Here is a 15,862-nt window from a genome sequence, read left to right as displayed (position 1 = left end):
TCCTCTCTTTTACTACAAACATATTCCATCAAACTTACAATTTGTTCAGCAACTGTAGTGACCCGAACTTTTCCATGATTATATATTAAATGAAAACTATATTTGCATGATTAAATGTTTCCAACATGTTAAGCAATCAAACTTGTTAAGACTTGATTAATTGAAATGAGTTTCAAGTAGACAATTGACCACCCAAGTTAACCGGCGATTCACGAACGTTAAAAACTTGTAAAAACTACATGATATATATATATATATATATATATATATATATATATATATATATATATATATATATATATATATATATATATATATATATATATATACATATATATATATGGTTAACATGAGATTATGATAAGTAAGTATCTTACTAAGTGTATTAACAATGAGTGATATACATAAAAATGAGATTATTGAATTAAGAAACTCGAAACGATATATATAACGATTATCGTTATAACAACGTCTTACTAAATACATATGAATCATATTAAGATATAGATACACTATGTTTAACATGATAAAATGATAATTAAGTATATCATTAAGTGTGTTAACAATGAACTACATATGTAAAAACAAGACTACTAACTTAAGGATTTCGAAACGAGACATATATGTAACGATTATCGTTGTAACGACATTTTAATGTATATATATCATATTAAGATATATTCATACATCATAATATCATTATAATGTAATAAGTTAACATCTCATTAGATATAATAAACAATGGGTTAACAACATTAAATGAGATCGTTAACTTAAAGGTTTCAAAACAACACTTACATGTAACGACTAACGATGACTTAACGACTCAGTTAAAATGTATATACATGTAGTGTATTAAGATGTATTTGTACACTTTTGAAAGACTTCAAGACACATATCAAAGTACTTCTACCTAACAAAAATGCTTACAATTACATCCTCATTCATTTTCATCAACAATTCTACTCATATGCACCCGTATTCGTACTCGTACAATACACAGCTTCTAGATGTATATACTATTGGTATATACACTTCAAGCTTTTGGACACTATATTTTCAAATTTGTCCAACCCACAACTAGGTCCTTCAACAAGAAATGGATACACACGGAAATCTCAGACATTTTATCGAACACCTTGAAGGCATACTACGGTTTTTAAGATATATATACATTAATCGATTACGGTATTAGATATATACAAATACACGATGCAAGCAATAGTAATTCATTCATTGATGAGTAATAACAAAATTTTAATAATGATTTCGGATGAATACCTACAGCTTCTGCCCAGAATTTGAAGAACACGACTGATATTTGATGCAGATGATAATAATATATTTCCCATAAGGTTTGATAATCGAGTAATTAAAATGGAAGGGTGGTAGTGGTGGTGAGATTCTGATTATGGGTTAAACGTATGGTGTGCTATACGTTATACGTATAATAAAATGAAATAGTGAGTTTATTGTCATCACTATCTTGTTTCTATTAAAATCCTATAATAATGACGTCATTATTAGGCTAATTCATTTGTTAAAAAAATTAAAAAACAAAAGAAAAAAATCTAAGCATGGTGAGTGATGTCATTAATCTAAATAAATTTAAATTATAATTTAATTTTATTGATTAATTATTATTATTACTAAATCTTATTAATGATTATTTTAATTATTAAAATTAAATAATTTTGAATTATTTTTATTAATTATTTTGAATTGAGTACGAAACGATATAAAAGCTAGGCAGAAGGAAACCAATTCTAAATTTATATTGAAAAACAATATTATCTCTTATGATTGGATGTGGATTGTTTAATATGCATTTTAGGTGTTTGATGAAATGTTCAACTGACGAGTTTCTTAGTCGGACTCTGTGAGTTCACGGGTCATTAAACTAAATGACTTTAACATTTACGTTCACTTAATACCTAAAACATATCATTAAACTATTTCGTTTAAACAAACCCGTAATTTCACGGGTCATTTCACTAGTACTAATATTAATTCTTGTAACTACTTTTTTTTTTTTTTTGCAAAAACCTACAACTATATAAAAACTCAAAAACTTCATCAAAAAAATGTCTCGCAACAAGATACAAAACACAGGCCCCGAGGCCTAAAGAAAGCAAACCCATGAAACATCAAAAACAAACTAAAAACCTAATGAAAAACAAACTACACTAAAACTAAAATACCTACAAAATTGAATATTTATATATTAACTAGCTTCATTTACTAGGTAAAATCTAAAAGGTAAAAGGTAAAAGATAAAAGGTTTTTTTTCTCAGACTAGTTAATAGGCGGTTAATTCGACCTCGTACTTTCATATATGCACCTCTGTTCATTTAACTAGTGTCACGTGCCACCAATATAAATTAAGTGGCTTCGCCATTATTTAACTGTAACATATTTCATACTCTTATATTAATGTTACTTTTAATTATACACTATTTATTAATTACTTTGACCACTATTAGCTATCGTCAAACCCCTTCTGTAACGACCCTACTTTTTCCGTTATCTTTTACCGTTTAACGTTCGTTGATCGTTATTCGTGCCACGTCATTTCTATGATCTATATTATTATTTTAGTAATAATATATAAATTATTATGTGTCATGTGAATATTTGTATTCATATTTAAATTGTACGTTTCTACGTGTCGTGGATTTCTATCAGGCGAATCTTTTCGGTTTTTAAACCAACGATCAGACTTTCATGATTTTCAAATCCAAATTATTTTATTTATGATATTTCTATATCATATGAAGTTATAAAATATTTCTATATTTTATTTTCATGCGTGTGCGTGTTCTTTCCGAAAAATTAATCGCGTAACAGTGTTTTCGCGAATCGGGCTTCGTTCGGGCTTTCGGGCCACAAGATATTGAGCATTAATCAAAAATGTGCTAAAGGGATCCCACTCCCACCCTTGGTTCTGCCGCCCACCCCACATGACCCATTCTATTTGATAATTTTGCACTTAGACACAAGATTTCACTCTCATTTGGCCCTTCCATTTTACAAACCCTAGCACATGTTTCTCTCTTCTTTCTCTCTTCATTTGGAATGACCACTCTCAGCCCCCATCTCCCAAAAATCGTCCAACATCAATTACATACAATTGTTCATCATTTTTCAAGATTATCTACATAATCGGGTTCTCCATTTCATGATCTTTAGCACCCTTCTTCTTGTTTTTCGATTTGGGTATGAACATAAACCCTAGATTTTTAATTTCTACTTATTTTTACTGATTATGATCTTATTTTGATGCTATAGTAATTTTATGATGTTGTATTGTTGAATTGATGCGTAGAAATACTCGATTGTGTATGTTTTCGGTTTGATAAAATTTGGACAGCGGACTATTTGATCATTTCTGTACATTTAACTGATGTTTTTGATAAATTAAAGTGTTTAAATGTGTTCCTCTCATCAAGACATTGATTTTAGACTCCGGATTCATGTTATTTCGAGTCCCGGATCTTAAGTTATGATTAATTTGGTGTTTTCATGGAATTAAAATATAAAAACGAATGTATTCAGTTTTGGTCCAACTTTGTGACCATTTTTGGAGTCTCTAGGGTGTACTATTGTGTTAAGATTGATGATTAGATGAACGTTCATGTTCGGGTCATCGAAATCCGAGCCACGGATCACCCGGTATGACTAAAACATGATTTTGAACGGATTGAAGTTCTAGGTTGGTTCATGGCTGTTCATCACGACTTGTGAACTGAACTTAGGGTGTTCTTGAGTGCACTAATGTGTCAGGTGGTTTGGTTAGATGAAGATATATATAAAATTCGTTGAAAACCGACACCCGAGCCTCAAGTTATGACCCGGCGAACGTTTAATTAAACTTATGGTTATAAAATTTAATCTTATGTTATAAATAATGTATGGCATTATAATTAAATTACTTATGCTATAAAAGTAATTAAATTTAATTAAGACTTATAATATATAATTATTATATCATTTAATAATTACTTATAATTAATAATACATTTTATTATTAATGAAAATACTTATGATAAGTATTAAACTTATGTTATGGAATTATTATATCAAAACTTATAATAAAGATTAATTAATCATTTATTTATTATAAGGCTTAGTTATTATTTAATTATAATTTAATTATAATTTAATTATTAAATACTTATGTTACATTAATTATATCATTAAAACTTATGTTAACTTTATAATTCAATCTAACTTAATTAAACTTATGATATGACATGATTATACATATATGACTTTAAATAACATTATAACTTATATTATTAATAAAATTTACACTTAAATTTCAATGTTGACTAAGTTTGACCAAGGTTGACTTTTGAGTTGACTTTCGGTTGACTTTGACTTTCAGTTGACTTTGTTGACTTTTCTAATTAAGGAAACTTTCCAAAAATAGAAACTTCCCAAAAATTGAAACTTTCTAAAAATTGAAACCTGCTAAAAATAGAAAGTATGTGTTTTAACGCTGTCCTGATTAAATCTGTGATGACCCGGGAATTTTCGACCAAATTTAAACTTAATCTTTATATGATTTCGAAACGATAAGCAAAGTCTGTTAAGTTGAATATCAAAACTTTTGAACTATGTTTATGTATTCATTTAACCTCGACCAAATAAATGAATATGAATATATATATATATATATATATATATATATATATATATATATATATATATATATATATATATATATATATATATATATATATACATATACATATACATATGTGTATATATATTATGAGCTGAAAACTTTAACAAGGTATTAAATGTAAAATACTTTACATTAAATGTATTTGTTTCAATATATGCTGAATATATTTATCGACGGGATTAAAAGATAATATCAAACGATTTAGTTAACAGATACTTTTGTTAGCATTTAGTAATTCCATGAGTATTAAGATATTATTATAGGTCTCTGTTGCGAGGTCCACGTAGATCTGAGAAATCTTTTATTTTTAACAATATTCAGAATAAATGGTAAAGTGATCTGTAGGTAAGAACAAATGTGTCAATTAACGGTAACTGGACAAAAGTTAGTAAAGATTCCTGCTTAACTTTCAATGCATGCTTTACAATAATTGCCTCGTGAAATAAGTCTAATTATTGATAAAAGTCTGTAATATTGACTCTCAGAAAATTTTGAACTATTTCATATATTCAATTGACCTTCGACCATTCCCGACGATTCACGAACAATTATGTATAAATAAATATATAAATAAATATATGATATTATTATAAGTCTTTCACTATATATATATATATATATATATATATATATATATATATATATATATATATATATATATATATATATATATATATATATATATATATATATATATATATATATGATTTCTATTAATAATTATTATATTGTAATATATATATATATATATATATATTTATATATATATATATATATATATATATATATATATATATATATATATATATATATATAAATATTAGATATTCAATAAATGTTATCATATAATATATGATGTAATTATTAAATATTACATAGTTAATAATATGTAATATCAATATATTAAACTTACTTACAAATTAAAATTTCTATATTATTATTAATTTTATTAAAATAAATATTAATAGTAATATTAGTATTAATAATATTATATATAATATATAGATATGAAATTTGATACATTTAAATTGTTATTACTATTATTACTAATATTATTGTTATTATTATTAATATTATTAGTATTTACTAAAATTATTAAAATTTTATAATTATCGATATAAAACTATTTATTATTATTATTAATATCATTATTATTATTAATAATTATCATTATACTTGATATTTATATTAATATTATTATTTTAGTATTATTAATATTAAATGTCTTATTAATATATTTATTAATATTAATTATATAAAATATGAAAACAGAAATTATGGAAGATCGACACAGATCACTTTCAACTATTTTAAATTTTGTTTCTTAACCAAAATCTGTTACATATCGTATTCAATCGTACAAATCAATTAAGAATCATAATCTGCTTTTATTTTTTTATTCAAAATATTCCTGATCAAAATATTCTTGTCGACTAATTTGCTATAAAGTAATTCATTTCAGTTGATAATTGATACCACACTACTTCACAATATCATTTACAAATCATAGAAATCATTAACCACTCCTAAATCAGTCAAATTAATCAGAAAAAGCGATGAATAACAGGTACTGCCCTGTTCTTGGGTTGATTTTTCAAAAAGCTCGATTTTTTAACAAATTTTAAAATCTAATAATGCAGTTTTGTTAGAAAGCTTTCAATTAAACTTTCTGTGAAGTTTCAAAGTCCAATTCATACTATCGACTTCTAATTTTGAGGTCAAACTAAAATTTCAAAAAGTCAACCGAAGTGTTTATAGTGAAATTCGAACTCTGTTTGATGTTTTATGATCAATTAATGATCCAGAGAGTTTCTAGGAGTCATTTGGAATATAATTCATGTTGAAATCGAGAGCTAAAACAGTCTAGATTGTTGAATCAAGTTTGGAGTTCATAAGTGTTCTTCGCGTGATTATTTCTGTTATATTTTTTTTTTGTTAAATCAATTTATGAACAAGGATCGTTTCTGTTTCATTTACACATCCCATTACAAATCCTAAAACAACCAATTACTTTAGCTGTTAAGATCAACTGGGCTGTTTATGATTATGGTTATGAAGAAGATGAAGTAAAAACAGAAAAAGGGGTTTAAAAAAATTGAAATGCGTATTAATCAGAAAAGCATGGAATAGAGGAATGGTTTGGGTTGTTGACGGGTTAGCGAGTGGTCTTGGGTTCGAGCCTAGGCTGAGACATTATTTTTTTTAAAGGGCTATTACATGGAGGTAGTGTTTTATTTTTCAATTATCATTATTGTTATTATTATTATTATTATTATTATTATTATTATTATTATTATTATTATTATTATTATTATTATTATTATTATTATTATTATTATTATTATTATTATTATTGTTATTAGTATTATTGATTATTGATATGCTACTATTATTACTTATTAATATTATTGTATTACCAATTATTATCACTATTATTAGTAATAAAATGTTTATTAAAATTATTAACATTAAGATAGTTTATATTATTATCATTATTAATATTATTAGTATTAACATTATTAACATTATTATTTTTAGTATTATTATAATTGTATTGTTACTGTTATTATTAATTATTATGATTACAAACATATTAATAACAATTGTATTATGACGTTAACAATAAATGTTGCTATGGTAAAATTTTAGAAACTACAGTTATAAGTCTAGAAATTAAACGAGAAGATTTTGATTACTATGAATATGAATATAAAATTTTTTAGTAATACAACTAAGATTACAAATATAGAAATTTTGATGTTATTATGAAAATGACTAAAATTTTAAGTCAAAGGAATCATTAAAATTATTATAATTATCGTTATCATAGTTATTATAATACAACTAAGTATAATTAACATTATTAATATCATTATCCTTATTAATATTATTATTACTTTTATCATTATTATTATATAGTATCATTATTATTACTAATATTAGTATTATCAAAATTATTAATTTCACAAACAAATGATCTTCATATAAAAAGATATTTAACATATATAACTTAACTATATTAATATTTTCATATATAAAATGGAGTGATTTAATTAAATAATAAAATATATAAGTTAGTGATATAAAAATCATATCAATAATAATAATATATATATATTTGTTCAATTACAAGTATATTTTTTAATATATATATATATATATATATATATATATATATATATATATATATATATATATATATATATATATATATGATATAGGTTCGTGAATCCGAGGCCAATCCTGCATTGTTCTGTTTCGTCGTATGAATATTTTTACTACAAAATATTGTATTGTGAGTTTCATTTGCTCCCTTTTTAAATGCTTTTACAATATATATTTTTGGGACTGAGAATACATGCGCTGCTTTTATAAATGTTTTACGAAATAGATACAAGTAATCGAAACTACATTCTATGGTTGGATTATCGAAATCGAATATGCCCCTTTTTAGCTTGGTAGCCTAAGAATTGGTGTTTATGATAATTGCCACCAATTGACGCGAATCCTAAAGATAGATCTATGGACCTCGACACATCCCATTCGGGTTACGAATGCTTTAGTACTTCGATTATCATGTCCGATGAGAGTCCCAAAATGATGGGGATATTCTATATGCATCCTGTTAGTTCGGTTATCAAGCGTTCACCATATGAATGATTTTTAATTCGCGGGTTACGCGTATTATTTTGTACACGGTTTACGTGTACAATTAAATATCTGAAAATCTTGTGGTCTATTAAATTGATGAAAATGATTGTTTATGATAAACTAACGAAGTCACCAACCTTTTGGTTGACACTTGAAAGCATGTTTATTCTCAGGTATGAAAGAAATCTTCCGCTGTGCATTTGCTCATTTTAGAGATATTACTTGGAATCATTCATGGCATATTTCATAAGACGTTGCATTCGAGTCGTTGTGTTCATCAAGATTATTACTAAGTGAATTATAGATGGATATATTATGAAATGGTATGCATGCCGTCAACTTTAGATGTAATGAAAGTTTGTCTTTTAAAAACGAATGCAATGTTTGTAAAATGTATCATATAGAGGTCAAGTACCTCGCGATGTAACCAAATGTAATGTATTCTTCCAGATGGATTAGGACGGGTCATTAAAGTTGGTATAAGAGCGGTGGTCTTAGCGAACCAGGTCTGCATTAGTGTGTCTAACGGATAGTTATTAAGATGCATTAGTAAGTCTGGACTTCGACCGTGTCTACATGTCAAAAGTTTTGCTTATCATTTCGTGGTGAAAATTACCTGCTTATTATGAATCACTTGCTTATCATTCTTAGTCTAGACACATCTTACTGCATTAATTGCATGAATAGTGTATAGACAAAAATTCATATCTTAGCGTATCTGTTACTGTAAACTTTGCCTGGCATATTCCGTAAATTCCTCCGTAATCTATGAAATCTTTTGTTCTATATATATATATATATATATATATATATATATATATATATATATATATATATATATATATATATATATATATATATAATCTATATAATTAGAATACCATCCGATAGCCAAAAATCATTTCATATCGAAAAATCCTTTACTCAATCGTACGAAATGGAACTCGCCACTAGTTCAAGTTCTTCGGAATCCGACAGCTATTCTGACATGAATGTTTACCCGAGCTCCGAAATCAGTGTAACCGGAATGGAATCAACTAATCAGCCATCATCAATTCTGGATGAATTGGGGATGGGTTCATAGTCGACTTAATCAATGGAGACGAGAAGAAGGCGATCCTTTCCACCAACCGAATTCACCTCTTGACAAAGAACCCGAAGCACTTACCGGCGAACCAGTCCGAAACACCATTTTCACCCTCATTTCTCTAATATCTCGCCATGATTATATTCTAGCTAAAATTCTAAACCTTATCCATCCGCTCATTCTGACCGACAATCATCCTGGAGTAATGGAAGAAGTCAATGAGATTCGCGCTCGAGTAACAAATTTGGAGAATATGGTGCAAAACTTACCAGCTTCAGCAACATCACCGACATCAACAGAACCACCAGCAACAGTACCCGTACCATCAACATCACAATCTGTACCTCGAGCATAATCATCGTTCTACATGACGTTCTACATCATTTATCTTCATTCGACATGACGATTATGTAATCTCTAGTGTTTTAGAGATTATGTACTCTAGTTCTAACCGTAAATCAGATGATTTTAATATCATATTAACTCATTAAATCCATGATTACATTTGAAGAAAATATATATGTATAGATGTTTTCATAAAGATTGTAATTAAAAATTCTTTTGTACAAACTGTTAATGGTGAAAATATTTTAACGGGTAGGTAATACCTTAGAAATATTTAGATTTCACATTAATAAGTTACACTGTACATTCTTCGAATCTGATTTAACAGTCATTTACTATCCTACTTACATCCACAGATATACGTATCTGTTCACCATAGAATAACCATTTTCATTCAATTTCATATTTAGATTTTGACCTACCAGAATCGAATAAATGGCATAATGAAGAAAACATTGGACAAAATAAAATTTGTTAGAAACAAACAAATTAACTATGAGAAACTCTGTTAAGAATCCACGCTAATAAAATCCTAGCTAACTGTTCCTAGCTAACTGTTATTTCCTTATTACATTTATTTATTGCAATTTATTTATCGCAATTTTAATTCTTGCAATTTTATTTATTGTCATTTAATTTCTGTTATTTATTTTACGCACTTTAAATATCGTCGTATAAATCGGGACACATATACAATGTTTTGACATATCATATCGACGTCACCTATATATATTATTTGGAATAACCATAGACACTCTATATGCGGTAATGCGGTAATGCTCGAGTTAGCTATACAAGATTGACGTTGATTCTAAATAATATATATACTTTGAGTTGTGATCGAGTCAGAGACATGTATATAATGGGTCACGACACGTATTAATTAATTTGAATATTATATATTAAACTATATATGAATTGTTGAACTACTAATTGTGGACTACTAACATTGGATAATTAAAATGAATTAAAATATTGATTATAATATATGAAACTAAACATTTCTTCAAGTTTGCCACTTGATTTCATCTTAAACCTCATTTGTATCTTGACAATTCCAATCTACGCTCAAACCTTTCATGATTCTTGAAAACACCTCAATCGAGAGGATGAACCAACCGCACCTCATCTATGGAAGGAAAGATCTATGCATATAGTTATGCACCTGAAAAACTCTCGAAAACTGAGTAAACGTTTAACACGTAGCTATGCTAATTCCTTTAGCGTTATCATTACCGAAAATAACTTTGAAACTCCTGTTAGAGATAGATAGTTTTGTCACAGCTCCAGCAAGTCAATTTCGACTTTTCATTCGAAACAACCTTATTATAACCTTGATATATATGCGTGCTCTTTTATTGTTACCAGAGAACCTTTTATATTCCACCATATTACCAGCAGACGTACCAGCAACCTCGTTGCTCATTGGCTTAAATTTCTTCGACAAATCACTATAATTATCTATTGAAGTCTTATCACGAACTCATCGGCATCTTATAACGAGAATCACCATACCAAGCACCAGGAAGCATCAATCATCATTCTTGAATTTCATCGCATTTCTACTATATATATATATATATATATATATATATATATATATATATATATATATATATATATATATATATATATATATATATATATATATATATATATATATATATATATATATATATATATATATATATATATATATATATATATATAACGTCTATCTTCTGGACTGATGAAACTTCAATTCGGAAATTCTAAATTTCTGAAAAGCACTAGCCTACGAATCAGTTCTTTGAGTTTTGAAAAAGCTGATGAAACAGCGAAAACTGAAGACGGTTTAACAGTCAAAGATTTGATAATAAAGAGCGTCATACTAAAAAAGCACAAAAATTTTGATGCTGAAAAACAAATTGAACAAACCATGAAGGAGACTGTGGACAAATCACAAGGACTAAACTTGTACATAAAGAATCCTGATGATTCCGTGTCTGATGAAAACTTTAGCGAATACCTTAGTCCTTAATTGCTCTAAATCATTGTGAATGAATTTTTTCATCACACTATAATTCTAAAATCATAAGATATTATCGTACCTTTCATTATAAATATAAATATCCTCGATATTTCTGAAGATAATTTCATAACTATTCTATCTGAAATCATTTATCTCTTCGCGATATCAGTGTTACATCAGAAAGGAAACTGTTTTAGTTTCTAAATTCTGAAAAATTCGAACTTAAAATATGAATGTTACTGAAGTAGTGTTGGGAACTGAAGCATGAGTTAGTATAATATAATGACACTTGATCAACTTGATTATATTACAGTAAGTCATGCTGAGTTTCTAATGAAACGTGATAATTCACAGATCATAACGTCATCATGTGTCATGTTACACGACTCTTGTATTCTATTTAATCCCTAAAAACATCAAGAAAATATTTTCTCCATGATTCGGTCTTTTCCGGATATTCTGGTAATTTGACAAATCAAGATCGTACCATTACAATTTCCTTCTTAAAACATTAACTATGTTCATTCCGAAATTCATATCTACGAATTCTGGACCATTACATACGGTGCTTAATCGCAAGAAGAAGAAATGAAAGAATGAAGATCCGAAATAAAAATGGGGGTATAAATCACAGTAAATTGGAGAGAGTATTAACTGTGGATGACAATGATTATAGAAGATAGAAGCAGGGACTTTGAAATATAAGGGAAGATATAAAGCCCGACAACAACCCAGAAATTACAAACCATATATATCGATGCATATAGAAATGTAAAGACACGGGAGAACTATAAACACTATAAAACCAAGAGTATAGTAAAAGTAAATAGATTCTTCCGGCGGTAGATGAAAAAGAAGAATGACAGATATGAAAGTTAAGAATATATCAAAAAGCAAAACTGGATGAAGCATATTGAAGAATGCTTTAAAATATGAGTTGAGGGAGAAAGAATAGAAGGTGTGAGTTGTAAGGAAACGAAAGGGGTGGATTTATAGTAAAATATCCGACAGAGCAATCAAAACAAGTGATCGCATTTAAAGCGGATCCTAATTTTCTTAATTACCGAAGAATCAAATCCTATTACGAAGATTTTCTTCAAATTCCTTAAACACCGGAAATCAACTCAATCTACGTCAAAAGATATGACGAAATTTTATTTCCCATTTCACTTTTCTGTGATAGCTTCACTCGTACGCTTCATTTAAGTAAATTGTTTTATCCATATTACTCGCTGATGATAAAACTCTAATTTTCAGCTCGTATGCATCATGAAAACATACTTATTGTCAGTTATGACCATTCCAATTAAATTTCGGGACGAAATTTCTTTAACGGGTAGGTACTGTGACGACCCGGGAATTTCTGACCAAATTTAAACTTAATCTTTATATGATTTCGACACGATAAGCAAAGTCTGTTAAGTTGAATATCAAAACTTTTGAACTATGTTTACGTATTCATTTAACCTCGACCAAATAAATGAATATGAATAGATATATATATGTATGTATATATATATATATATATATATATATATATATATATATATATATATATATATACATATGTGTATATATATTATAATCTGAAAACGTTAACAAGGTATTAAATGTAAAATACTTTACATTAAATGTATTTGTTTCAATATATGTTGAATATATTTATCGAAGGGATTAAAAGATAATATCAAACGATTTAGTTAACAGATACTTTTGTTAGCATTTAGTGATTCCATGAGTATTAAGATATTATTATAGGTCTCTGTTGTGAGGTCCACGTTGATATGGGAAATCTTTTATTTTTAACAATGTTCGGAATAAATGGTAAAGTGATCCGCATGTAAGAACAAAAGTGTCAATTAACGGTAACTGGACAAAAGTTAGTAAAGATTCCTGCTTAACTTTCAATGCATGCTTTACAATAATTGCCTCGTGAAATAAGTCTAATTATTGATAAAAGTCTGTAATATTGAGTCTCGGAAAATTTTGAACTATTTCATATATTCAATTGACCTTCGACCATTCCCGACGATTCACGAACAATTGTGTGTAAATAAATATATTATATTATTATAAATCTTTCACTATATATATATATATATATATATATATATATATATATATATATATATATATATATATATATATATATAAGATTTCTATTAATAATTATTATATTGTAATGTATATATAAAAATATATAAATATTAGATATTCAATAAATGTTATCATATAATATATGATGTAATTATTAAATATTACATAGTTAATAATATGTAATATCAATATATTAAACTTACTTACAAATTAAAATTTCTATATTATTATTAATTTCATTAAAATAAATATTAATATTAATAGTAATATTAGTATTAATAATATTATATATAATATATAGATATGAAATTTGATACATTTAAATTGTTATTACTAATATTATTGTTATTATTATTAATATTATTAGTATTATACTAAAATTATTAAAATTTTATAATTATCGATATAAAACTATTTATTATTATTATTATTAATATCATTATTATTATTAATAATTATCATTATACTTGATATTTATATTAATATTATTATTTTTAGTATTATTAATATTAAATGTCTTATTAATATATTTATTAATATTAATTATATAAAATATGAAAACAAAAATTATGGAAGATCGACACAGATCACTTTCAACTATTTTAAATTTTGTTTCTTAATCAAAATCTGTTACATATCGTATTCAATCGTACAAATCAATTAAGAATCATAATCTGCTTTTATTTTTTTTATTCAAAATATTCCTGATTAAAATATTCTTGTCGACCAATTTGCTATAAAGTAATTCATTTTAGTTGATAATTGATACCACACTACTTCACAATATCGTTTACAAATCACAGAAATCATTAACCACTCCTAAATCAGTCAAATTAATCAGAAAAAGCGATGAATAACAGGTACTGCCCTGTTCTTGGGTTGATTTTTCAAAAAGCTCGATTTTTTAACAAATTTTAAAATCTAATAATGCAGTTTTGTTAGAAAGCTTTCAATTAAACTTTCTGTGAAGTTTCAAAGTCCAATTCATACTATCGAGTTCTAATTTTGAGATCAAACTGAAATTTCAAAATGTCAACCGAAGTGTTTATAGTGAAATTCGAACTCTGTTTGATGTTTTATGATCAATTAATGTGATGACTCGGAAATTTCCGAACAAATTTAAACTTTATCTTTATATCATTAGATAAATATTTTAAACATATATATTACGTACAAATTTACAATTCTAAATATATATATATATATATATATATATATATCTTAACTTAGTCATAAAATGTCCTAACTTAAAATAATATATTTTGACAAACAACGAGCCACTGATTTATAGAAGCAAATGACCACAACACTCAATTATATAAGGTACATTTGTCATAAAGTAATTTTTCAATAACTAAAACCAAATTTTTATAATGGTACGAGTCATTAAACTTAAAAGGCTAGTTTTCTAAACGTACGAAAGTGCGCTCGAAAAACCGAAAGTGGTACATGAGTCGTGAGACCACGTCCGTGTCATTTTTGTAAAAATTATATTTTTACCATGAGCGTAAATATAATATAATATTTAATTAATTTTAAAGATTAAATATATTATATATTAAATATTATATATAAAGTTAAGTATTACGTATGTTGTTACGAGTGATATGATGCAAAAAGGAGTGTCGACAGCTCAATTGAGTGGGATATGAGCTGGATTCCTTTCTCATACGAGTGCATGACTTTAGGCCTTAGACCCCATGCGATCGCATGGGGGTCTATGGCTAGGCGCATATATATATTAAGCTCGTACGCTGGCAACAACGCACACACATATACATCAAGCATATTACTCCCTCTGCTCTTATTATTATTATTATTATTATTATTATTATTATTATTATTATTATTATTATTATTATTATTATTATTATTATTATTATTATTATTATTATTATTATTATTATTATTATTATTATTATTATTATTATTATTATTATTATTATTATTATTATTATTATTATTATTATTATTTATATTA

Source organism: Rutidosis leptorrhynchoides, chromosome 1 (genome assembly GCF_046630445.1).
Source record: "Rutidosis leptorrhynchoides isolate AG116_Rl617_1_P2 chromosome 1, CSIRO_AGI_Rlap_v1, whole genome shotgun sequence".
Lineage (NCBI taxonomy): Eukaryota > Viridiplantae > Streptophyta > Magnoliopsida > Asterales > Asteraceae > Rutidosis > Rutidosis leptorrhynchoides.
The sequence above is the reverse complement of the archived record's forward strand: the minus strand, read 5'-3'. Positions refer to the sequence as shown.